The sequence below is a fragment of the Astatotilapia calliptera genome, unplaced genomic scaffold, assembly GCF_900246225.1.
Source record: "Astatotilapia calliptera unplaced genomic scaffold, fAstCal1.2 U_scaffold_1, whole genome shotgun sequence".
Lineage (NCBI taxonomy): Eukaryota > Metazoa > Chordata > Actinopteri > Cichliformes > Cichlidae > Astatotilapia > Astatotilapia calliptera.
Genome location: NW_020535618.1, coordinates 1,845,711 through 1,871,963, shown reverse-complemented (window position 1 = coordinate 1,871,963; position 26,253 = coordinate 1,845,711). Strand labels below are relative to the sequence as shown.

At 40.2% G+C, this 26,253-nt stretch overlaps 2 long non-coding RNA genes and 1 pseudogene across 3 annotated transcripts; all 3 read right to left on the bottom strand.

Annotated features, from left to right (window-relative positions):
* Positions 1-7,819: 7,819 nt before the first annotated feature.
* Positions 7,820-12,978, bottom strand: LOC113017177 (uncharacterized). The gene is made up of 3 exons (XR_003271406.1): positions 12,940-12,978; positions 12,753-12,831; positions 7,820-7,953 (listed from the first exon to the last, which is right to left on the bottom strand). It is a non-coding gene; the product is annotated as an uncharacterized LOC113017177 (long non-coding RNA).
* Positions 12,979-13,473: 495 nt separating this feature from the next.
* Positions 13,474-14,340, bottom strand: LOC113017174 (uncharacterized). 2 transcript variants are annotated; one of them, XR_003271404.1, is made up of 4 exons: positions 14,313-14,340; positions 13,832-13,903; positions 13,635-13,723; positions 13,474-13,522 (listed from the first exon to the last, which is right to left on the bottom strand). It is a non-coding gene; the product is annotated as an uncharacterized LOC113017174 (long non-coding RNA). The 2 variants fall into 2 exon arrangements; XR_003271403.1 differs by having other exon boundaries at positions 13,635-13,903.
* A 7,431-nt stretch (positions 14,341-21,771) lies between these two features.
* On the bottom strand, positions 21,772-23,636 carry LOC113017164 (reticulon-4 receptor-like 2; annotated as a pseudogene).
* Between the last annotated feature and the right edge of the window lie 2,617 nt (positions 23,637-26,253).

Here is a 26,253-nt window from a genome sequence, read left to right as displayed (position 1 = left end):
GAAGATTGAGGAACTGCTTTCCCTTGGAACTAAGCCAGCCATCATACTAACCGAATGTCATAAATGGGCCAAAGAACATGGACACAGAGATCTTCACAACAGAGAGCATTTTGTCACACCACGTGACATTGACAGTGTTAGAACCTGCATGATGAGGAAGAAGCACTTTAACTGTGGAGACAGTCAAAGTGTACATACCTTACTTAATGGAAAACATCAAGAACATGTTCTCTTCTATCAACCATACACATCTGACCAAGAACTAATGATTGTTTTGCAGACACCTGTAATGAAATCAAACATGGAGAACTATGCAAAACAGTTAGTATTTGTTGACACCACGCACTGCGTTAACCAGTATTCATTTCCCTTATTCACACTTGTTGTAATAGATGATCATGGGCATGGAGTCCCTGTGGCCTATGCTATTGTCAGCAACGAAAGTCAGAAAACCCTGGAAACTGTTCTTGGAATAGTTTGTGAGCATTTCCCAACTTCCCCGAGGTAAATAATACATTGACAGCTATTAATTTTGAAATAATTCCTTTTCAAAAAAGTTATAACATGCCAGAATCTAATGCTATAGCTGTAGCATGGGCTGCAAAAAACTTTCCTTTCCAGTTGTTAAAGTTATTCCTATAGGCTGTATGCAGTATTTTATATATCTACTTGTGAGTTGAAATGTTTAATTTGGCATTGAAGTGGTGCTTTGAGATAGCAAAAACATTTTCATACTGTTTAATCTCATTTAGTGTTTTCTTTTTTTCTGTAGAGCATTTATGGTTGACAAAGACTTTGCGGAAATAAATGCTTTGCAGAAGGTTTTTCCAGAGTCAGCTATCCTTCTATGCTGGTACCATGTCTTGCAGGTAATGTTGTCTAAGATGCACCTGAAACACATTTTTACAACAGGGTCCTGTTGTTATGATTTGCCTCATTGTGATATTCACCTACTCAGGTTAATGAATATAAAGGGATAAAATGTTGAGTGACTTTGTCCATTCATTTAAGACCACAGTGCACTCATCTTCTGGTGGCTGCTTCCCAAAGCTCTTTTTGACATTTAAAAATATGTTTGCCTGGTTGATTTCTGTAATGCACAGGTCCTCTTGTCCAGTGAGTGACAAAGTTATTTTTGGACGTCAGCTTTCTTTTATGCTTTTTGTACAGCTGCTCCTCTGTCTCTCTCTCCAGATTAACTTTTTTTCTCTTACATTCACAGGCTGTTAACCCTTTAAGACCTACCATAGAACCAAGTTCGCCAGAGCTTATATTATATTTTTACATGCTGTGGAGCCATTTTTGGGAGCATTTCAAGTTGCTATACATCAATACAACCATTATAGCCCAAACTTTAATAATATGTCTGCATTAGGTGCATAGTAATTACATAAATTGCAAAAAAGTGCAATAAACTACAAAAAAATTGAAAATCGTTTTTGTTTTTTTAACATATATTTCTAGTTAGAGAAATTTAAGAGGCTTATCCCTCAAAACTGTAAATACAAAAAAGTTACACAAACTAGTTTCCCACCACAGGAAATTTATTTTGAGTGTCTTCATAGTTTTATTTTTGAAATACACCAATTTTTATATACTGCAGGAAAAACGAAAATAAATATTATAGTGCAAATTTGCAAAATAACAGCATATGCATCAAAATAAACTATTTCCAGCAGTGAAATATGAGTCCTAAGCATCCCAGAAACGACACAGAAAGTCATAAACTCAAACATAACTTTTTAAAACACATAACAAGTAAAACACAAGCTCATAAGGGCCCGATCGTAAAAAACTACATTTCCGCAAAATGACGTCACTTCCGGTTTCGGGCAGGTCATGCGGTCATGTGATAGTTCGCGCTGATGGACGTAGGAAGTGTTACAAACAGCTGATGGATCGGCGAAGCGTGTTTCTGGAATATCATGTTTTTGTTGCTGCAAGTGATTTTTATGCAGTTTTTGCAAAGCTATATGTGGAAGGAAACTGTGACCTAGGACAAGCTGATGGCATAAGATGTAAGTACAACTCCTCCAGTTTCATATGCAAAAAAAATGATTGTGCTAGCTTAAGTGGTTGCAGAGCTACCGGGATTTAAAAATAGTTACGCAAAACAGAGCGTGCCCGCTCCGATCGGCTGTAAAGGGTTAATCGATGGCTTTCAAAATCAGAGTCCGGGGTCCATGGGCTTTCTAACACCCAAAAGAGAAATGAAATCATTTCTTTCTTTTGTAAGCTGAAAGCTTGCACATCTGTAAGTGTAATTTGTCTATTTCACATTTTGATTTCTTGATTACACTAAGAGCATAATAACTTTCAGTTGCTAAAAAAAAGTTACAGAGAGATACAAAATAGATTTTTGAAACAATTTCTAAAACTGGCTTCTTATCTTGCTTATCAAAACAAGTACTTAAGCTGTGCAGACCATCATTGTGTCACCCACTGTGCAGTAGAACTTGTGAGTGGGATTCTTTCACAGACAGATGCTGAAACCAAATATGCTTATAGGTTTAGTGTTCCTTCTTAGCCATTGTAAGGGAAGAAATAATTGCTTCTTAATACAAAAACACGACATATTATTAATAACTTAAAATTCTTAATGTTATTCAATAAAAGGAAAAGGGCTTCAATACATAATATTAAAGATTTCAATAGGTCTGTTAAATGGATTGAAATATATTCTGTTGCATCCAATTCTCTTAGGAGGACGACTTTAAAGCCACATCAGCAGAGTTCTGCCAGACATTTAAGCAATACCCTTTGGTGTGCCAGTATTTTCAGAAGCACTGGGAAGGCATTGGCCACATGTGGTGTGACTACGGCCGTCGCTTCAGTCACGCTCGTTCTGAAACAAACAATGTGATTGAAAGGTATGATTTATTATTTTGACCTCATTCGATTGTATTGCTGAAAAAAAGATATTATGCTTTAATCCAAGAGGCTAAACTGAGTAGGTTCTTCATGTCATTGCCAGAACAGGTTTTAGGCAAATCCTTTAAATTCTAGCAGCGTTTTTTATGTTATCACAACAAAAAACAGAGTAGGTGGATTTGCCTAAATCAGCTAAACCGGCACAGAGCATTCCTTTATAAAAGACGTGTGCAATAGGTATTCCAATTTTTTAAAAAATAATTTCAGTCTTGATTAAAACTTTAAATTCCTTCAATTACAGTTACTAATCATTTCAAATAACTGTTTTTCTGATTTTTCCACCGCCTGAAATACCAGTTTTTATCTGGCTACAAGAATAGGCATCTGGATGATCTGATTGAAGTGCTCCTAGGGAAGGCCGACGACTACTTCTCAGTCATAAAAACCCTGCAAGATGTGGGCCGCATGAAAAACAGGTTTGCTGACACCTTGTCTCAAGTTTCAGACTCTGTTTCAAGACTGATGGAAAATGGTTGGGCTCTTAAAATTACAGTCAAGAACAGCCATGGAGTTAATGCATATCAAGTCCCATCTGAGTCAAGAGAAGACATAGTGTATGATGTCTGCCCTGTTGAGTCCTACTGCAACTGTACATATGGCTTACGAGGACTTCTTTGCAAGCATCTAGTGTTACTTGCAAAATTAGCAGAGGTTGACAATGACATCTATCCAAACATGGAAACAGACATTTCTACCTTGGCAAGAATTGCAGTGAAAGAAAGGCATTACTTTGTACACTGTGAGGACTTGAAAGTGATAAAAATGCCAAGTTTGTTTGGAAATCTGTGTTTTTTTGCATCGGCTGAAACACTTCAGTGCACTTGTTGTACGTTCTCTCACTATAACACATGTGCTTGCCTGAAGGTGGCTTGTAGCCATTTTAAACAAATGAAAAACTCTCTGAAAAGTCCTCTATCAACTTTGAATGACACTCCTGTAGTTGAAAGCACAGACAAAAAATGCACAGAAGATGCGGTTGGAAAACTAAATGCTGTTTTAGACACAGTTAAACAGTGGGCATTCATTCCAGAGGGTATTACAGCAATGATAGATGAACTGCATACAAATGTCTTAAAAACAAAACAAGAAGTAGGATAAAAGTATATGCCAGTACGAAATAAAGACGACAGATAATGCACGCAAAATTAGGCCATTGTATTCTAGCAAGAAACGTTCGGCCAGCATCGACATTCCAACAGTCTGTGAAAATGAATGTGAACAGTCGATAACCACTGAAAGAGAGACATCCTCTGGAGAAAATGAAAACCTTTTGGAATACAAAACAAAAAAGAGAAGAGTTAAAGCTAAGTATATGCACAAGTAGACTTTTGTGTGACATTTCAAAGGGACTGCATCCATTACTTCTGTTTATTGAAACCTAAAGCTGAATAGCTGTCTTAACTTTCTGCCAAGGAACAGATGAAAAGAAATTGTTTGCTCTCTCAAGCAGTTGTTATTTATGTGTGTTATTCATTACTTTGGCTTGGTTGCTGTTTTTGATACAAATTCATCTGTGCCCATTGTAATATTTTCATATGTTACTATTTTTATATTGCTATGCATTATAAATAAAGGATTACTTATTACTATTAAAGGTCTGCATTTGTAATTGTTGGTATTATTTATAAAATATGCGCTCTTAAGTTTTTTGCTCCATAAAACGATACCTGTCACTTTTTGGACATAGAGTATCAGCTGTTGAGAATCCTGGCTCATACAAAATAGAAGTAAAAGGTTTCAACATCCAGCCTTTTTATGATTAAATACAAAGTGTAATAACAGAGTTATTGGGGTGTGATTTTGTTAATAGTTAGTCTTAAGTATAAGTTTATTAGTAATGATGAGTAAGAAAATATAGCCAGAATAATGGAATGAGACTAACACCTGACCTCACACTGAGATTTGGTATGAAGTGGCATGTTTGTGCTAATGCTGACATTGGGGCTCAGAGTTCCTGTGTGTATATATTTGTGAAAGTTAACTTGGCTAATGTCCAAGGGTTTGACTGCTTTCCTGTTGGATTGTATCACAAAGAACAGGGATAAGAGCACCAGTGGCCGTGCACACCCTCATCTCTCTCCTTCACCCGATCATTAGTGTTGGAAACCGGCATTAGCTCAGAGTAGATTAGACTTTAGTATAGTGCAAGTGATTTGATTTTATGATTATTTGATTCAGTTTTTTCTGTGTTCAAGTTCAATTACTTTAATAAAATATGTTGAATTCAAACAAATAAATAAACAAATAAACTGTGGACATTACCCTTTTAAACCTTTCTGAAACAAGACAGGTAAAAACCAGTGTATAAAAGTTTACATAGGTATAAATAGCTCTAACACTTTACTTCAGCCTGGCGTCCACATATGTGGACATCACATTTTGGGTTATTTAGACCAAAATACTAAATCTTGATCAACAAGTGCCTGATATACAGTTACGAGGACATTATACTGCAACTGTTCTATCGAAATTTCAAATGAATGTCCTCATATGTGGCTCTCATTTTTCTCAGAAACAAAAATTAGGTAAAAAAAAAACAAAAAAAACCCAAACCTGGTAATTCTTTCTTTTTACATTCATCGGGTTCCAATCGGCCCAAATATCAAAGAGAAATTAAAAATGCATGCCATGGAAGATTTCGGGTCTTAGGTGTCATGGTCTCCGTGCCTGCCCGGTCGGCCCCACAAGGCTACAATTGCTGTTTCTGTTCTCTCCCTCTCTGCCTGGGCGGAGCTCACTGTGGGCTCCGCCCTTGGCCCACACACACACCTGACAACACTCACCCATCATCACCGGGAGCACTATTTGAGGCTGGAACACAGATCCTCTCGTCGCTGGATGATTGTACCCCTAACGTTAGTGTTCTCACAGCTCTTGTGCTTCATATTCGTGATTTGTGATTAGTTGGTGACCTGCCTTCTCGTCTGCCTCAGATCTCCCCCCCCCCCCCCGGGACCTGCGACCTCCCTGCTGCGGGAACGTGTGTGAGTGTGAGCGAAGAAGACGTGAGCGAGTTACCCTGTGATTCCCCCGGAGTTTTGGATCCCTTCACTGTACATATATTGCACTGGCACTGTAAATAAACTACACCTTGGAGATACCTTACCGCTCTGCGTTTGAATCCCTGTACCAGATCGTGACATTAGGGGGCTAAAATGACCAGACCCCTCCGGCCTGTTTTCCAGGCCACTAAATTAAACCCAGTCAATTACCAATTGCACAGAATAAAAACCTACGAGGTCCACTAATAGTCCAAAAGTCCAAATCTTTAATAGAAAAGACAGGCAGAACTCAAACAAGCAATAATCCAAACAAGGAGCATATATACACACTAGAAAGTAAATAATTACAAGTTATTAAATCAAACTAATTAAATACAGTAAATCTAATAAGGGAAGACGAACACACGGGAAATAAAAATAACAGTGTAAACATACCAAAACTCAAAATAAAACAGGAAAGCTACTACAAACCGAGTGTGACACAATTACATTCATATTGAAACATATGTGATAATTTTCTTTCTTTGTAGCATTTTTAAGATATGTGTTAGAACAGTCATTATGCTGTTTGGATTAGGAACCAATCATTTTTGCCAAATAGTTAACACAAACTTAGAACAACAATGAACAATTTTCAAGATTCTGATTTACAGAACAAACAAAAGTCACAAAAGGTTTCATTATTTAAGAGACAAGATCAAGTTTTTCACACAGGAATGAAATGACAGAATCCAGTGCAGCGGGGCCAAAGGTGTGTGTCAGCAAACTGAAGGTTGAGGAATCAGTCAGCTCATGTTTAAGGTTGTGTTGGATTTTGAGAAGAGTCTGTTATTAGAAAGTAAGATTAACAATGTTACACCAATAACCCAAATACGGGGAAATGACAAATAATACCAAAAAAGATACAACTTTCATATTGTTTTACTAACTTACTTTGTCATATCAGCACTTGAATGGTCGATGCCTTTACAGACCATGCCTGTTGTGACATCTGTTACGTTTCGGTGTTGTCAGTGTGTTGTTTTTGGCGTGACTATTATGTGTTTCCTGTTTTACTTTGAAAGTCTGTGTTATCTTAGTGTTTTCAGCTGAGGGGAGGGTCCGTGGGACCGCTCCAGCCTTCGTCGTCTGCTGGAGGGTCAGTGGGACCGCTCCAGCCTTCATCCGCCTTCGCTGGAGGGTCCGTGGGACCGCTCCAGCCTTCGTCGTCTGCTGGAGGGTCAGTGGGACCGCTCCAGCCTTCATCAGCTTCGTCTGCCTTCGCTGAGGGGAGGGTCCGTGGGACCGCCCCAGCCTTTGTCGTCGCTGGAGGGTCCGTGGGACCGCTCCAGCCTTCATCCGCCTTCGCTGGAGGGTCCGTGGGACCGCTCCAGCCTTCGTCGTCTGCTGGAGGGTCAGTGGGACCGCTCCAGCCTTCATCGGCTTCGTCTGTCTGGATCAAACTTTTCACTTGGTGTTAAATGTTTGATTTTTGGGAGGGGGAACTGTTACGTTTCGGTGTTGTCAGTGTGTTGTTTTTGGCGTGACTGTTATGTGTTTCCTGTTTTACTTTGAAAGTCTGTGTTATCTTAGTGTTTTCTGTTTACGTTTCCCTGTCTCGTCAGGTCTAATTTGCCCCAGCTGTGTTTCCCTCCTGTGGTCCATTCCCTGATTGCTCCTTCTATGTATTTAAGCCTTGTGTTTCAGTGTGTCATGGTCGCGATCTCCCCCGTGTTGTAAATAGTTTGGTGTTTTGTTGTAAATAGCTGTAAATAGATTTGTCGATACTTTCGTTTTGGGATTTTGGTGGAGAGCCTTTGTGGGGTTTGTTTTGTGTGTTTTTTTTTCTTTATTTTTACTTTTTTCGTGTTGCACTCCGGTTGCCTAGGCCGGGGTGTAACACATCGCAGGCCAATCTTCCGGCAAACCCGAGGGCTAGCTCCCCAGCCTCCTCTTCACTCAGAACACTAAACACTGTTACTTTAGTTTTGGCCTTCTTAGGCCTGTCAAGAATCATTGCGGGCAGTTTGGCTTTACGGCCCTAAAAAAGAAAAAGTGCAAACACCAAAAGAGCAGAGAGAGACACACACGCGCACAAAGTTAAATGCTTTTGTTTACATGGTGTAATTGTGTATATGTTGCAGCAAATGCACAATTTCCAGCCACATTGTCACTTCATTGATACGAGTAACCCGGATTTATTTCAGGTGACATCAAAATCACGAAATGTATACCTACCCCAATCAAACCTCTGAAAACATGAACTGACATGTTCTCTGCGTTGATTCTGCGCTTGATCTCGTCTTCTGTTATTGTGTAGGTTTTCTTTTTTGAGCTTGGTACAGATAAGCGACCATGCACTCTGTAAACTGTACTAGTTCCTCCTGAATCAGTTTGGAATTCTGTATCTGCATCGATCCTACAACATCAGCAGCAGCAGCATTATCAGGGCCCTATTTCAGGAAGCCGGTTTAGAAAACTCAGAGTGAAAAACGATACTCAGGGTTGAGTAACCCCGAACTGTCCAACTCGGAATATTCGGTTTCAGAAAGGCTGATAACAAGTAGTTCAATCAACGCGGAGTTGCTTTAACCCCAAGTTAAGCGCGCGCACGAGGATACATAAAGCCATGATTAGTGGAGCACAGATTAAGCGAGTCACCATGGAGACGGAGGGAAAGAAGGCGCGGTCAATGTATTTTACAGCGCTTGACGCCGAAATTCTGATGGCAGCATATGCTGATAACATGCAAATTTTGCAGAAAAAAAGTAACACAGCCTCAGCTGCAAAAAAAAGAGAGCATGCATGGCAAAACATAGCCGACAGAGTCAATGCGTAAGTGTTAATATAAACATTGATCTAGGGATTCCCACCCATTTAACACGTTATTTTATCATATGTTATTTTATTTTATATGTTATACATTTTATTTTGTGATGTGATGTGAGCGCAGGTGCAACCCAACAAGCCCCAAACGTTCCTGGCAGCAAGTAAAAATGAAATATAAAAATATAGTCCAAACAGGTAAGGTGTAATTGTATTATGAGCCATAGTGCTTGGTCTGTTTGTCCTATGTAAATCAATTGCAGTTAGAGGCTACATTAATTTTCTTTCTGTAAGCACTTATTGAAATTATCTGAGCACATTACAAGTACATATTTGCTTACTCTGTATGCTCAAATGTGACCCCGTAATAGCCAACAGAAAAAAAGCGGAGGCCTGAAAAACAGGTGGGGGTCCTCCGCCACCACCACTCACAGAGGCTGAGCAGTTGGCCCTCAGCCAAAACAGTGGGCACCCTGTGGCTGAAGGCATCTCTGCGGGGACATCCTCTGAGTCAATAACCCCGCAAGACACAAGTGCCTACATAGGGGGTAAATTCAAAATAATACATGATGTGCATACATCCTTTCTTCACAGTCACCTTTGCAGTGCTACTCATTCATTTGATAAACTCTTTACCATAATGAATTTTTTTGTAGTGAAGTTATTTTCCTACTGATTTTGCCTTCCCTCAGTCTTGGTTGTCTTTGAGAGCATAATGACAATGAAGTGTAAGGTGATTGGTATGTTTGTTAATTGCCATTTGGTCCCTTGTAAGTTATAAGTGACCTGTATAAACCTCATATTCTATCAGTTGATGGTGATGGTGTACTGCATCTGGTGCAGCCTCCTGTTGAGCCAGACCAACATGCAGTTGTGAGTAATACTCCACAGATTATATGAGTTTACAGTAGAACAGCAATGTTGTTTATTTCTTTACTGCAGGAAAATAATGAAGAAACATTGACAGCTGTTACAGAGGAGGAAGCAACAGAGACACTTTATGAGGTTTACATCTTTTAATACTTTGTGTACAGGAAACACAGGCGACCAATAAAGCCAGTTGAACAAAAAATCTGTTTATTCTTCTTTCAACATGTTGAGGTGATGGGTCAAAGGAAATGATTGTGACATATGGTGTCTCTGACTGCTCTTCCATCTTGTATGTCCGTGGGAGGGTCAGGATGTTCATGGTTTGGATCACTGCTGATGTCTGGTTCAGAAGGACAGTGTTCTCCTCTAATTGTGGCAATGTTGTGAAGAATCACACATGCCACAATAATGTCACATGCCCTTTCTGGGGTGACCCTGAGTCCTTGCAGGCACTGGAACCGGGCCTTAAGCATTCCGATAGTCATTTCAATTCTGGCTCTTGTCCTTAGCCAGATTATATCGCTGCTGTGGGCCCGGTTCAGGGTCAGGGTAAGGGGTAAGCAAATAGGGTAAACATGGATACCCCCTATCACCAAGCAAGTAGCCAGTGAACTCTCCTAAGACAGAAGGATACACTTCAGTTCAAATGTCCCTGAAGCAATTGGTCTTTATATATTTTAAAGTATTCTCAACTCACCATGTCCAAATTTTGTGCTCAGTGTACATTCACGGAATATTTGTGAGTCATGGACAGAGCCTGGCCACTTGGCTTCCACATTTGTGATGATGTTGGCAGCATCACATATGATCTTCACAGTGCAGAGAACACAAATTAGCATCCATTACTATAATGAAATAATTTGTTAGTTTGAAATGCTACAGGGAACTATGTACCTGTACATTAATGCTGTGGAAAGACTTCCTGTTCACATAGTCTCCTTCATTTACTGAAGGAGCAATGATTGGAATGTGAGTGCCATCTATACAGCCAATCACGCCTGGGAACCGTGGGAATAAATGTAAAATTTAAGTAGTAGTTCAAATATCACCACATCATGAATTAAGTTTTGTTCATCCTGATACCTGCAATTTTGTGGCATCCCTCTTTGATAAATCTTGTGGGTCTATGACCGGGGAACACCACAGACGAGTACAGGAGACGTTTCAGTGCAACTGTAACATCCCTGACTGCCCGACAGACGGTAGCCTTGGAAACGTGCTCAGCGTCACCAATATTATACAGAAAGCTCCCGTTTGCAAAAAACCGAAGTGCAATACAAATAATATGTACAGAACTGAGAGCATGTCCGCGATGTGTCACATGCGTAATATATGGCCTGAGGATGTTATCCAAATAAATTATAGATTGTGCTGAGAAACGGTAACGTTCGCACAGAAAATCATCAGGAAATGATAAAATGTCCAAACGCGCTCTAATCACTCTCTCCCGGCGGAGAGCTCTGCGGAGAATTTGGGCTTCACGATCTACTGGCTCTTCAAGGAAGGGGCACGCCATGTCCGACACTTCCTACTGTCAGGTTTCCGACAAAGGGGCGGGGACAGTCAGGGTTAGTTGTAGTAAACCTGCTAGGGGGCAGGTTAGCTTCACGGAGTGTGTCGTCATAGTGACTCACTGAGGCTTCATCTGAACTCGCTTTGTGAAACCGAAAACCCAGAGTTTTCGTTAACTCAGGGTATACTTACTCAGAGTTTGCACTAAACCGGCTTCCTGAAACAGGGCCCTGTACTCAGACTTGTGCCGTATACTTCTGCTTCTTTTTCGTTGTCTTCAGTCTGTGTACCTTCATCTCTGACTGTCAGTCTTCCTATCTCACTGTTACTTGTCGATTTGCTGCAGATGTTCTCTCCCTTAGGAACTTTTCCTTTGTCATTCCCTGCCTGATGCTTTCCCTGATGACATTCTTCACTGGCTACTTCTATTGCTCCTCCTGTATAGCCACCTACTATGCTGCACAACTCCTTTCCCTCTGCTGTGCTGCACTGTGCTGTTACATAAAGAAGAATGATATAAACAGCACTATATCAATTTAATTGTGAAGAGAAATCCCCACCCTCCACCCTTTTCCGGCTGAGAACCATGGCCTCAGATTTGGAGGTGCTGATCCTCATTCCCGCTGCTTCACACTCGGCTGCGAACCGTTCCAGTGCGAGCTGGAGGCCCTCACCCGATGAAGCCAACAGAACCACATCATCTGCAAAAATCAGAGATGAGATTCTGAGGCCACCAAAGCGAAAGCCCTCCGCCACTTGGCTGCGCCTAGAAATCCTGTCCATAAAAGGGTGGAGTGCCCACTCCGGGTCGGGGATGAGTTCCTGCCCCAAGTGGAGGAGTTCAAGTATCTCGGGGTCTTGTTCGCGAGTGATGGGAGAAGGGAGCCGGAGATCGACAGACGGATTGGGGCTGCAGCTGCAGTAATGCAGACGCTGCACCGGTCCGTCGTGGTGAAGAGGGAGCTGAGTGTAAAAGCGAAGCTCTCAATTTACCGGTCGATCTACGTCCCTACCCTTACCTATGGCCACGAGCTGTGGGTAGTGACCGAAAGAACGAGATCGCGGATACAAGCGGCAGAAATGAGCTTCCTCCGAAGGGTGGCTGGCCTCTCCCTTAGAGATAGGGTGAGAAGTTCGGCCATCCGGGAGGGGCTCAGAGTAGAGCAGCTGCTGCTCCACATCGAAAGGAGCCAGCTGAGGTGGTTCGGGCATCTGACAAGGATGCCCCCTGGGCGCCTCCTGGGTGAGGTGTTCCAGGCATGTCCCACCGGGAGGAGGCCCCGGGGCAGACCCAGGACACGCTGGAGAGATTATATCTCTCGGCTGGCCTGGGAACGCCTTGGTATTCCCCCAGATAAGCTGGAGGAGGTGGCTGGGGAGAGGGAGGTCTGGGCCTCTTTGCTTAGGCTGCTGCCCCCGCGACCCGGCCCCGGACAAAGCGGATGAAGATGGATGGCTGGATGGAGAAATCCCCACAATACGACACAGTTATGTCTAAAATAGTTTTGTGTAAAAACTGGATCTTGAAACGTCCACTTTAATTACACAGTCCTGGTGTGCAAAGGCAAAATTACGAAAAAAAAATTTCACTTTAAACATTTTTGGACATTGTTTAGTTATATTGTGGCTTACTCTCACAGAAGATACAGATGCCACAAACAGACTTTGAACAATGCATGTGCTTGTATGCACCACATTTCTGGCACTGCACCTGTGAATTTAAAAAAAAAGAAAGAAGAAGAAATAAACAAACAAAAAACAAATGAACAAAGTCCATTATATAAACAATCTATATGGCTAAGGACATGTCATAGTGTACCCGGTCTTTGGCTGCAATCACACACCAGCACTGACTGCATTTCCTAGTTCGATCTGCAGAATATAATTTGTTTAAGTACAAGTTACATTTTCCAATGTTAGAGAAAAAGAAGGCAGCTAATTTTATCTTTACCTATTGAGGAAAATAAGTAGTGGCAAAGTCGGGACCTGAGCTTTGTGATTTCAGTGTTGTACTCCTGCACTTGTGTTTTACCATCAATGAGAGATTGGGCAAACTAATAATTGACGAAGAAGAAAAAAAAAAAAGAACAAAAAGAATTAGATTAACAAAGAAATGTTTTTTTTTTTAACCCCCCCGAGAAAAAAAAACCCAGAGCAACCAAAGCAAAGCATTACTGCTGAAATGGTTCAATCTACAAAAAAAATTGAGATTTTACCATCCTGCCTCTAAGGCTTTAAAAACTGAATAGGCAAAAATGTAAACATTACTTATATAGGTTAAAGCTATAGTTTTCAGTACCATTATGACATGCACTCCACATGAGTTCCCATCCTGTTGTTGTGGGTGGCTCGCATGTGACAAGGTCCACTCTCCAGTGCAGCCTCTTGCTGAAGCAAATGAGCTGAGAGATCGCAGTTATTACAAATAAAAAGCATATAGAGAAATCAATAACCACGTTCGGTAATGATTTCAATTAAATTAAATATGTTATGTTAAATATGTTAATTAATTACCTCCAGTTTTTCGACACCGCACTTTTTCTGACCTCCGACTCGCCAAATGAATTCATATAGACTATGGTCCTCTTGGGTATGTCACAAAACTGTTTTGTAAAAAGATGGATATGGTAGGCTTGGGCCTTGAGCTTTCCTAATGAGGGACACTGAAAAGTATCATGCACTAGAGAGAGTGCAAAATCTGTGCAACTTACAAACAAGGTCCAGTGGCTGCCGTTTTCCAGACAGGCTCCAATCAATTTCTCATACATCTGAAAGATGTTTTTCTGGAAATAAAGAATGTGACAAGTATGTTTTTCTGTCAAGAATGACACTGCAAAACTGCGAAAGCTTGTCAGGTGAGACTTGTAATTAATTCTGCAGATACACAAACATATAGAAAGTGTCATTTTTTGTTTACATTAATTAATTTCTATAGTGTGTACAAAACAAATCAAGACCACAGACTCAACACGCACCACTCAATTTTTGGTGTTCTTTATCAGTTGGCCAAGACAGAAATGTTTTAATCTGTGTGCATTGCTTTTGAGCAAGTCTTTACACAGAAAAGGTTTCAGAAAGGTATTTTTCAGGTTCTTCTGACAAGGCTTCAATTTTGGAAAATGCTGTTTGTTTATAGTGGCAACTTATAAACCCTTTGTGATAAGAACATAGTTACCACAGTCCAAGTCATACCTTCAAAAAGTATGCACTTTGTGCTCTTTTGGACCCATCCAAAATTTTTCCAGTGATTTGGCTTGGTATTGGATAAATGTGAGGGAAATTCTATAAAAATAACATAAATACACCTATGTTTTCAAATACATTACAAAAAACGTAAACATACTATGTCATTATGATCAAACAAGCTTTTCAACATACCTCACACTGCATGCAAATAGATTAGGCCATCTATTACCTTATAAAACAAATAAATAAATACATATAAATAAAAACAGAACTAAGGAATACGATTCATTAAGTAAATTGTACAATAAAGTGTCTGTGAAGGTTCTCAGTCATCCAGGTCATCGTAGTCAAAGGAGCTTGCAAAGAAAAGCGTCTGGACTTCTTTAAGTTGCTTGAAGACGTTTCACCTCTCATCCGAGAAGCTTCTTCAGTTCTAAGGTCAAATGGTGGAGAGTCCCAGATATAAACCTAGTGGGAGTAACCCCCCACAGAGGGACAAAAGGACCCCCTGATGATCCTCTAATCGCCTGAGCCAAGGTGTGAAACTGGGCGTGGGTCCCAATAAAGTGTATTTAAAGCAGAATTTAACATTAGTTTTATGACAACATAAAAGGATTTTTATGTCAAGAAGTACCTCATCTGAAATGTTTGTCTGGTCAAACAGGGATTTCAAACTTGAAATACCAATAGAGTTTGGTCCAGCTACTCCCACAAGGTAATCTGTGAGAAAGCATACGCTGTAGTCAACAGATATCATTTTCTTTTTGCATGCTGCAACCATCATCCATTTCAGTCTTCTAGGAGCTTTGTCTGGTTGTAGTTCTTTTTTCTCCTTCTCTCCCTTCATCTATTAATTAAATTGTTTTCTGACCTTCCTAACTGTTTCCGACCTGTCTTCCCAATGTGATGTATGGTCAGAAGGGGGTGAAATTTTCATTGCAGTTGTACGTGTAACATTGCATGTGATAATAAAAGGCTTGATTGGTTGATTATTCAACATGAGTTGACATTTACCTGACATTGTGAAGGAGTCACAGTTTCTGTAAGGGTGTAAGAACATAACATGTGGATTTGTTACACTTCTTTTTCACAAGTTAATAACAATCAATAATTTTCATACCATTATTAACAAGCTATCACACGATGTTCCTGGGACAACATTTACACGATGTTCCTGGAACAACATTTACACTTTGTCCCTGGGACAACATTTACATGATGTCCCTGGGACAACATTTACACTTTGTCCCTGGGACAACATTTACACGATGTCCCTGGGACAACATCTACACGATGACCCAGGGCAACTTCTACATGATGTCCCAGGGACAACATTTACGCGATGTCCCAGGGATAAGATAAGATAGAACTTTATTAATCCCTCGGGTGGGTTCCTCTGGGAAATTCGGTTTCCAAAAGCACAGCACCGACAGAAGTTACAGTTACAGAATGATTATGATTATATATATATATATATATATATATATATATATATATATATATATATATATATATATATATATATATATATATATATATATATACACACATACATATATATACACACACACACACACACACACACACACACACACACACACACATATAAATACAGAGACAAATATAAATAAAAATAAAATATACGAAGGGGATAAATAGAATAATAGGAATAAAAAAAAATGCAAATGAATTGCACATTTCAAGTATTGAGGTCTATTTGCACCATTGACTATTTACAAAAGTATTGCACAAAGGTATTGCACAGTGAGGTGAAGAGGAATTTAAGAGAAATTTGTAAATTTCTGGATTACTGTTAATCTCCATAGAATCAAGAACTCATGTCCAGTTTCACAGCTATGGACCAGTTAATTATGTTTCCAGGTGATAGTTTGATTCATAGATTCAGCACACAACCATAAGTCTAGGCCTTTTAGTCCAGATTCTCTTCACTTATGTTTGTAAAATGATCAGGGAAGCTACTGCAATTTTGCCTGACCCAACCCCCGGGCCACGAAACACCCAAAAAGTTGGGGAACGCTGGTCTAGAGAACACTGGTTAGCTAATGCTGTCGTCAAGTAGCCTATCGCTAGCAAACAAACAGCAAGCCAAGTGAGGAACATATGTATAATGCTTACCGTTTATTAAAGGACAGTATCCTAAATTGACTTCAAATTCGGCGGACAGGCGAATTGACTTCAAATTCGGCGGACAGGCGGCGGTTTCTCGCTTCTTCACTTGTATTTCGAAATACTCGAAGGCGGGTATTTCGAAGTCGCAAAGGAATGACGTCACAAGAAGGTGATTGGTCACTTGCAATGTTGAACCTGGAACAACATTAATTATGATGATGTGGGAACAACGCTGACACGAGGAAATCAGATCGTCCTACTTACTCAGAGTTTGCACTAAACCGGCTTCCTGAAATAGGGCCCAGGTACACGGATTCTGCACAAAGACATAAACACAAAACGCGGACCCAAGGCATCCAAATCAGTGAGATGTCGCCTTTCTCACCCGACGGCCTGTACGCAGACACGCCGTGGGCGCTGAAAGCCGACAGCTCACTGATTTTGAAGCGTCAGCGGGCGCTTTTTGTTTACCTCCTTTTTGCACTAGATTCTGAAGCTGCAGGTTTTATCTCTCTCCAAACAATATTGACTGAACCAGCAGCCAAAGATGATCCAAACTAACCCACTCCTACTTATTACCCACCAGTCTATGGTGTCGGCCGCTGTTTTTTTTTTGTTTGTTTGTTTGTTTGTTTGTGTTTTTTTTATAAACTTACTTCCGACAAGAAAGCTTAATTTCTGCTGTTCAATACTGAACAAATTTAAACTTTTTAAAATTATGCAAAATTGCAAAAATGCTTAGCTGTGTCTCTAATCAAACCTCTGTAACTTTGCTTTGCTTCACTTCGTTTTTGACTGCACAATGTATTTAAGGTCATCTGCTATAAAAACCCAGACCAGGAAAACCGCCTTCGTGTTTTTCAGTGTTTTATCCTCAGTTACTTTGACACAAAGGAATCAGCTGTGATGGTTACACCTTTGATAAAGTCTCACAAGTGTCAGCTTTCTTTTTATAGATATAAAAATATAGAAATGTACTGATAAGTGATCAGAATTATAATATTTCTGACTGTCTGAGGCAAAATTTCCCCGATTCGAATCGAATCGAATAAATTCGGGACCTTGTGAATCGGAATCGAATTGATTCTAGAAATCAGTGACGATACCCAACCCCACCTCTGCCTATTAGTAGGTTATTGAATTAAAAACAACAACCTTGTAATAAATCTCAAATGATTTATTTTTTATTTACAATATTTTACAACAACTTTAATTTATGAAGCCACGTAGAATCTTACCTAAACAGTATAAAATGTTCCTAGTTACAGGCTCTTAAGCTACATAGAAGTAAGTCCAATATTTTTCAAGGTTTATGGCTGTGGAGGTGTAGGAAGACAGGGACATCTATATATCAGAACAACAATCCCTGGCTCCTCAAATCTACATGTTGAAGTTTCTTGATGTATATCTGTGAGTGAGTGTCTGAATGTTAGACAAGGGACTAATACATAGAAAAAAGTGTTTGTAATGATGGGTGTAGTAAAAGTGCTTAAAAGTACAGGTTCATTTGCAATTTCTACAAGTTTTGATTCTGTTAGCTAAAAAGTCTGGGGAAAACAAAAATGTTAATTGAAAAGTAACCAAAGGTCTGACTCACCTATTAACACTTTGGAGGCCTCTAAATGTATTTGAAAATATTCATGGTATGAAGTAAAATTTTGCATTGATCTATAAAGTTTTAGTAAAGAAACAAATTTGCTGACTCTGAGGATTTTTCCACGAATGACCCAGTAACAAAATCCACCTACCAGCATCTCTGAAGCTCTATAATTTAATACTATTATTTGTTTTAAATAAATGTAAAAGCATGTGAAAATTGCTCGTTGATATTTTTTATTGAGTTTTCACTGAGTTTTCGCCTCTGAGCAGTTGCCAGGCAACAAGTAGACTCCAGGAAGTGCCTGGGCCTAGTCAAAAAAATACTCTGACATATATCGCTCTGTAAAGCAGTAAACACACATGTATACAGTGTTTCTAAGAATCAACCTGTCACGGCCGGGCGGATCACACACAGTAATTCGGCGTGCCCGTGTGGCGTGCTGGCTAGACCCAAGCGCGGCGAAGGCTAGCGGTGGGTTTGGAGCAGACACGCAGTTATTCTAGTAATGACCAGAGCACGAAGCGTGGCTTCGGAACGGTCGTTACAGACAGAGAGCGAGCGGAGCCGGGAAGAGAAAAAGGATTGAAAGGGATTGTAACTCACAGTTGCTGAATCAGGCGGAGACTGACGTCGGCAGAGTTTCGGAGCTCCTGACACGAAGATACTGATGTCTGAGCGGCGAACAGGTGGGTGGCGTCTCTCTTTTAACCCCGGCCCCGTGATCAGCTGATCACAGCCGATCACCGGCTGACACAAACATACCAGATGTGATGTACTTACTAGTGATCTTAAAAAGTGCAGGTTTTATTCCTCAAACTTCTTAAATTATTACACACCTTTTCCCCTCTTTTCAGTCTTTGAGCTAAGCTATTTCACAGAGCTATCTGGGAGTAGTGTCAATGTTCCCATCTAACTTCCCTTCAGATCAAGAACAAACTTTTTCACAGCTGATATTTAGAATTTTTATTCCAGTAAGGGGAGATTCTTCCTTTTTTTGTACATGCTTTTGCGCAAGTTCTCACTGGGAACTGAGCCAGCATTGGCACACCTGCTGAGAAAGGAGGACAGGTAACACCAGGTGTCATGTAAAGCGGTCAGTAATTGTTTATTTAGTGGAGAAAAAGATTCAAACAAACTTCTCAGTACTTTTAAGGTTCAGAGAAGCTATTCCCGCAGATCACTGGGAACCGCGGGGAATAGGTTATGTCCCTGGTGGGTAAAGTCAATTATAATAAAATGGTTTTCCTTTAGAGTCAGCAGGTGTCAATATCACAAAGTAAAGACGTATTAAGGCTACTTTTAAACAATTTTGAAACAATGAGAGAGATTCTTCACAAGTGGAAAACATCCAGTGTTCCCAGCAGAAAGATGGAACTAGCATAGTTTGTTTGTTTTAGGCTCAATAAACACATTCTAGAAAGATGCATAGTTTTATGTTAATATTATATTATTTGTACCATATTTGTAACATATGACTCATTTATTTGTTATCAAACGTCAGTTATTGGCTTACATTTTTATGTGTGAGGATCACAGGACTAACTTGACTTGTGCAGATTTTTCAGATATTCAGCATTTTTTCTGTGGTACCTTTTTTTTGTTATAAAAAAAGACAGTATTTGTTGTGTAAAATGCAATTTTTAAAAAACTGATTTTTGTCACTTTTCAGTGAATCTGAACTACAACCAGAAGCAACAATCACATATTTTAATATTGAAATAAAAACAAGGCGATCTGTGAAAGTTGTGAATAATTATTTACATGGAGGCCAACCACGAAGTGTGAAGTTGGAGGCAACTCAGCTAAACTTCTTTTTGTGTGCACATGTTGCTGTTTATGTACGTGCACGTGTCATTGCACTAGCAAACAGATGCGTGAGTGTGTGCATCATCATCATCATTATCATTAGCATGGTGAGAGTATCTGTTGAGGGGGTGTGCTGATTCCGGGACACATCACATATTCATCCCTGGTGTGCTCCCCGTTCTGCCCTGAATCATACCTCAGCCCCTCCCTCCAAACCCCCGCACACACACACGCACATCTCGAGAGCTTATTCATCCATCTCACTGTATATGTAATGCGACCTGATATAGCTGCCTTCTGCACATGTTGAGAAAAGTGACTGGCTTAACATAGCCAAGGCTGGATACCTTGAACACACACTGCGTCTACTACACACAATTATACAGATAATAAATATCCCCTCCCTTCTATAAACAAATATCCTCACTTTTGCACGAGTCCCTCATTTTACTGGATGGAATATTCCATGCAAAGCCCTTATTCAATAGGTTATCAATTTCAGACTTGCTGAAAGACTTGTTGCATTATATAACTGTATGTCTTATGATTTGCTACTCAGGTTTCTGCTCTCTGCTTTCATCTGATTAAGTGTTCGTGTAAATTCATTATTGATTTTTTTGTTCTTTTGCATCATCCTTAGAGAGCACTTAGAGTGAGATTTGAGCAAAGACAAGAACAAAGAAAACTCCCACTCACTTCTGTGTAATTATTTCTTTATTTTTTTAATAAAGCAAAGCACTTCCATAACAGTTTTTTAATTTTTCATCAAAAAAACAGACTCTAACGAATGTCACAGTATGTCTCATGTTCTGTTCTGAAACTCACAGTCATCATCGAGGTTTGGTTTCAGATTTAACATGTGGGGCCGACGTGGACTGTATGTCACAGTTAGGCTTCATTGGTCGTAAACAACACACATACACTTTTCCATAAACACATACTGGGGTTAGAAAGGTTCAGCTTATAAAGAGAAGAGATGGTTCAGAGTGTAAATGCTGCATGCAGTTTTAAAATACAGTTCTTGGTCATTTTTTGTGTGTATGAAGGATTTTTTTTCAGATTTCAGGTTAGAAAAAAAGCACATACAGACATGTAAAATAATAAAAAACAATATCAGGTAGAAGTGTAATAAAATAGGACTTCTGGACTTCCACACAACATGCATACAGGCACTCACTTTTCTAAGATAGATGAAGATCCGTCTCTTCCAGACTTTTCTAGACTCTCATATCTACATCACTTAAGTTTCACTCACACAACCACAACAGAAAATTGAAACCCACACACAAATCAGTTATAACTTCATGTCTGGGATATCGAAAACTTTTAGATTTATAAAGGGCAAAGTGATAATAGTGGAAATCAAGAGGCGCATATTTAATTTGCTTGCCATCCTTTTACAGTCTAAGCATCTCTTCTATCTTCACAAACAGCTGTTTACTACGATCAAAGTACAAATCCACCTAGTCTAAGATACAGTGTGCTGGATGAAAATGTACAGTGATGGTGTGTGGTATGTACAGATGGTTTTCTGGCATCTCTGGGATCACACAAGGTTTTGAATCTGAAGGAGGGAGGTTAGTCACTCCTGGTTGCATTGAAGTGAACACCTCAAACTGCTTTACTTCTCTCCTCCTAGATCTCTCTTGTTAATCCACATCTTTATCCTACTTCTGGTAATGCCAAATAATCTTCCTTTAATAATGTTAGTGATAATTGGATGGTGAGTACTAGTTAATATAGAAAACAGCTGGATAGTTTTACAACGCCTGCGCTGTTTACAGCTGTGATAGAAAAAAAAAAGACATCTGGAGACCCCACCAGCTAACTTCGTAGTTTTCTGCCTTTGTGTTGTCACTGTCATTCAGCTCCGATGTCATCCTAAGCCTGTACTACGAAAGATCAGGTATTTCACGATCAACTGTGTCTGGCTCTACATCAGCTCAACTGACCTGGCACTTTTAAGCAGCTCCCTGCTGCCTTGCCTGTCTCCTGCTTCAGTGTAGCACCCCTTGCATGTTGAGGAGGCAACTGAAAGGACTCAAGATCCAGGTTTTTGTTAGTATTAGAAAGAGGAGAGGGAGAAATCAGAGAAAGAAACAGGTAGAAAGGAGAAAGGAGTTCAGCTGAAAAGGAAATGGAAGGAGAATACGAGTATGGTGAGGGTGAGGAGGTGGAGTGGGCGTGGGCGTGGAGTGATGGCTAGGGAGGAGAATGAGGGGAAGGCTTGGTCGTCATAGCTTGGAGCACAGTCCAGCTCAACACAGCGGACAGAGGAATCTTCATTGCCATAGTTGGTCCAGTATTCTTCTTGGTCGAGTTTGGGGAGGGCTGCCTCATCAGCTGACAGTTCATACTTGGAGGGGAACTGAGGCTTGACCGCAGGGAAAGGGAATGACTTCACTGTTTCTGAGCTCTTCTGGTACAAGGACTTTGATTTGGATTCGGGTTTGTTCTTGGAGAACCACCAGCGGGTCTTGGTACTGAAGGTGGTTGTGGTGGATCCAGCCAGAGAGCCGGGGTCAGGAAGAGGGCAGAGAGCGAAATCCATTTCTCAGAGGAATCGGAGGTCCTGACCACGACGTGTAGATGGGGAAGTGCACACAAGGTCAGATGAGGAGATGCGGGCCTTGCGGAACCACTCCCAAAGGGGACGTGCCTCACAGCCACAGGACCAGGGGTTACCATTGAGGCGGAGGAACTGGATGTCTTGGACATCTTTCATGGTCTGTCCTGGTAGCTCAGCCAGGGAGTTGTTGAACAGGTAGAGGATGGTAAGACGGCCAAGGTCACGAAAGGCCTTGCGGTTGACCTGCCTGATGCGATTGTCATGCAGAAGGAGACGGTCCAGGTTGACCAGACCCCTGAACACATTTTCAGTGAGGGTACGGATACGATTCCCATGCAGGAACAGATGGGTGAGGTTGACCAGATCAGAGAAAAGGTCATCATGCAGAAAATGGAGTTGATTTTCCTGCAGCAAAGTCAAAATGCAACATTTAGTGCTGGGAAAAAAGTGAAAAGTAAAACTATAGACTGCATATAAAAGATACACATAGTCTCCAATGCAGAAGTGACTTAAGCTTGCAATCTGTTTAGTTGTCAGAAGGGGGTGACTCTGCTGGTTCAATTCTCAGCTCATTAGACACTTTTGTTATGAGTTTGTGGTTTCAGTCACTAGTTTAATGTCTTACCATGCAAACCATGATGTTCACATTACAAATTATAATCCCACTAAGACTAAAATAAATGATGATGGATTGTATATAAAAAAAAACCGGCTACTTCGTGATTGCAAGTTGCTGTCTTAAAAAACTTGAAACTAATGATTAACATCACAATGTTTACATCTATCTTTAATATACAGTCTATGAGAAAGACTAAAGAAGCTGGGTATGGTGGTTTTTGTTAAAGACTGCATACAACAGATTCAAGTCCTACAACAAAAGGTCAAAGCTGATTTTGAATCCTGAAATCTAGAAATGATTGGAAGCTCACACAATGTGTGACACAAAAGCCGCCTTTAACGAATTACTGAACATCCAACATTTCTCTTTGAGTCAGCGATCAATATGAGCAGTAAAAATAAATAAATAAAAGAATATCTCACCTCCCTCTGATTGCAGTTATAATTTATGCACACGTGAGAAGTGATCTGTTTGAAAGTAGCTTTATAACACTGAGAAGTGACCTGCATTGTCTGAGTCACACTGAATGTGGGATGTGTTCTCTTTAATTCCCTCAGAAGGCTTCTTGGCAGGCAGTTATTGTCTGATTGGAAGAGAGTTTAAATTCAGGAACAGCATCTCTGCAAGCTAATTTTCAATGCATTAAAATCAAATCACTGCCTGTTATATTATATCTCTACTTAAAAAAAAAACTATTTGGATCTACTGTACTGGTTTTGAAGTGATTTAAAAAGATGACTTTAGGTTTTCTTTTTCACTTATTTTAAATAAAATTAACTTAAGGATGAATATGAAGTGTTGTAGTAATTTTCCTGCCTTCTACAAGTGGTGATTGTATCACCATCCTTGCCATCTATATGTGTATTTTAAGTTTGGATTGACTTTACTTCCTCTGACTTGTAGATACACTTGCTGAAAGTAAATGTGTGGACATGTGTTTTGTTTTTTACTTTTTCTTTTACAATTTATATTATTAGAAGATCTGTCAACTACCCACTTAGCTTACATTGATCATTATCTGCATTGAGTTTATAGTAATTAAATAAATCTATTGTCATATTGTAAATCTATCCTTATACGATAGTTTCAGTGTTTTTTAACTGCCCAATGGCAGTTTCTTTATAGATATACATTTCTGCATCTTTTTATTTTTACAACTTATTTTTGTTTGCATATAAATGCCTGTGGTGTGTGCAACTCAGTGGACCTATTTATAAGTGATGCTTCAACACGTGCAATATGAAAGCATCAACGTGCGTGTGGGTGTGCAGCCTGTGCAAGCTTTAAATCAATTCTACAACACAACTAAACGTAGTAATTTTGCATACCCTTGATCATACCCATGTATTACTATCCGGACGATCTGATTTCCTCGTGTCAGCGTTGTTCCCACATCATCATAATTAATGTTGTTCCAGGTTCAACATTGCAAGTGACCAGTCATCTTCTTGTGACGTCATTCCTTTGCGACTTCGAAATACCCGCCTTCGAGTATTTCGAAATACAAGTATATATATATATATATATATATATATATATATATATATATATATATATATATATATATATATATATATATATATATATAAAACAAAACAAACAGGGGCTAAAAGAAGCTAAACTTTCATATGGTATGTCTCTGGCAACTTTAACATGATGTCCCAGGGACAACTTCTACGCGATGTCCCAGGGACAACTTCTACGCGGTGTCCCAGGGACAACACTTACGCGATGTCCCAGGGACAACACTTACACGATGTCCCAGGGACAACACTTACGCGATGCCCCAGGGACAACATTTACGCGATGTACCAGGACAAATTTGTAAATTTCTGGATTACTGTTAATCTCCATAGAATCAAGAACTCATGTCCAGTTTCACAGCTATGGACCAGTTAATTATGTTTCCAGGTGATAGTTTGATTCATAGATTCAGCACACAACCATAAGTCTAGGCCTTTTAGTCCAGATTCTCTTCACTTATGTTTGTAAAATGATCGGGGAAGCTACTGCAATTTTGCCTGACCCAACCCCCGGGCCACGAAACACCCAAAAAGTTGGGGAACGCTGGTCTAGAGAACACTGGTTAGCTAATGCTGTCGTCAAGTAGCCTATCGCTAGCAAACAAACAGCAAGCCAAGTGAGGAACATATGTATAATGCTTACCGTTTATTAAAGGACAGTATCCTAAATTGACTTCAAATTCGGCGGACAGGCGAATTGACTTCAAATTCGGCGGACAGGCGGCGGTTTCTCGCTTCTTCACTTGTATTTCGAAATACTCGAAGGCGGGTATTTCGAAGTCGCAAAGGAATGACGTCACAAGAAGGTGATTGGTCACTTGCAATGTTGAACCTGGAACAACATTAATTATGATGATGTGGGAACAACGCTGACACGAGGAAATCAGATCGTCCCAGAACAGATTAGCTTCAGTGCATCTGTAATAAATATGTGCAAGTTTCAGTGCTTCGTTTAAACTGTATGATACTTATACTGACCCAGGGTCAGTGCAAAATACAATCCCAGCTGTGTGAACAAAGCCTGGCTCCTTTAATCCTGCATGACAAACCTCAGGATGCAGGTTATTATTACTCTTTCCTGCTGGCACACCTGTCACACCTGAGAGTCAGCTAGAAACTTACAGTGACGCGATAGCCACCACACGAAGTAACGAGTAACGACCCTATCTAAATCCCAGTAACGACTAACGCGTTCCTGATTTTGGCATAATAACTAGTTACCGTGCTCGTTACCACAATAATAACGTAGTTACTGTAACGCGTTACTTAATAACGCGTTAGTCCCAACACTGGTTATTATTACTCTTTCCTGCTGGCACACCTGTCACACCTGAGAGTCAGCTAGAAACGTACAGTGACGTGGACATCATGCAAAGACTGCCAGACTCTGTAATACTGCAAATGATCAGTGACTCAGGTTATCACTAAACTTTAAACGGCACCTCTGTGTCTCTGTGTGCTGAACATTTAGGATTGAGTCAGGCTGCATCAGCTGAAGCTGTTATTTGTATATATCAGTATTTTTTATTCAGGTGTTGGGAAAATACGTAAGACTGCAGTGAAGCGATGCACCAGATTAATCCCTGGCCAAAGGTATCGTACTTAAATCAGACTACTGATCCAGCCACATCAGCCTTTTGTGAGGTCTGTTTAAAGTAGACTTAAAGTGAACTGCAGGTTCCTGAGAGGTGGACTGTGAG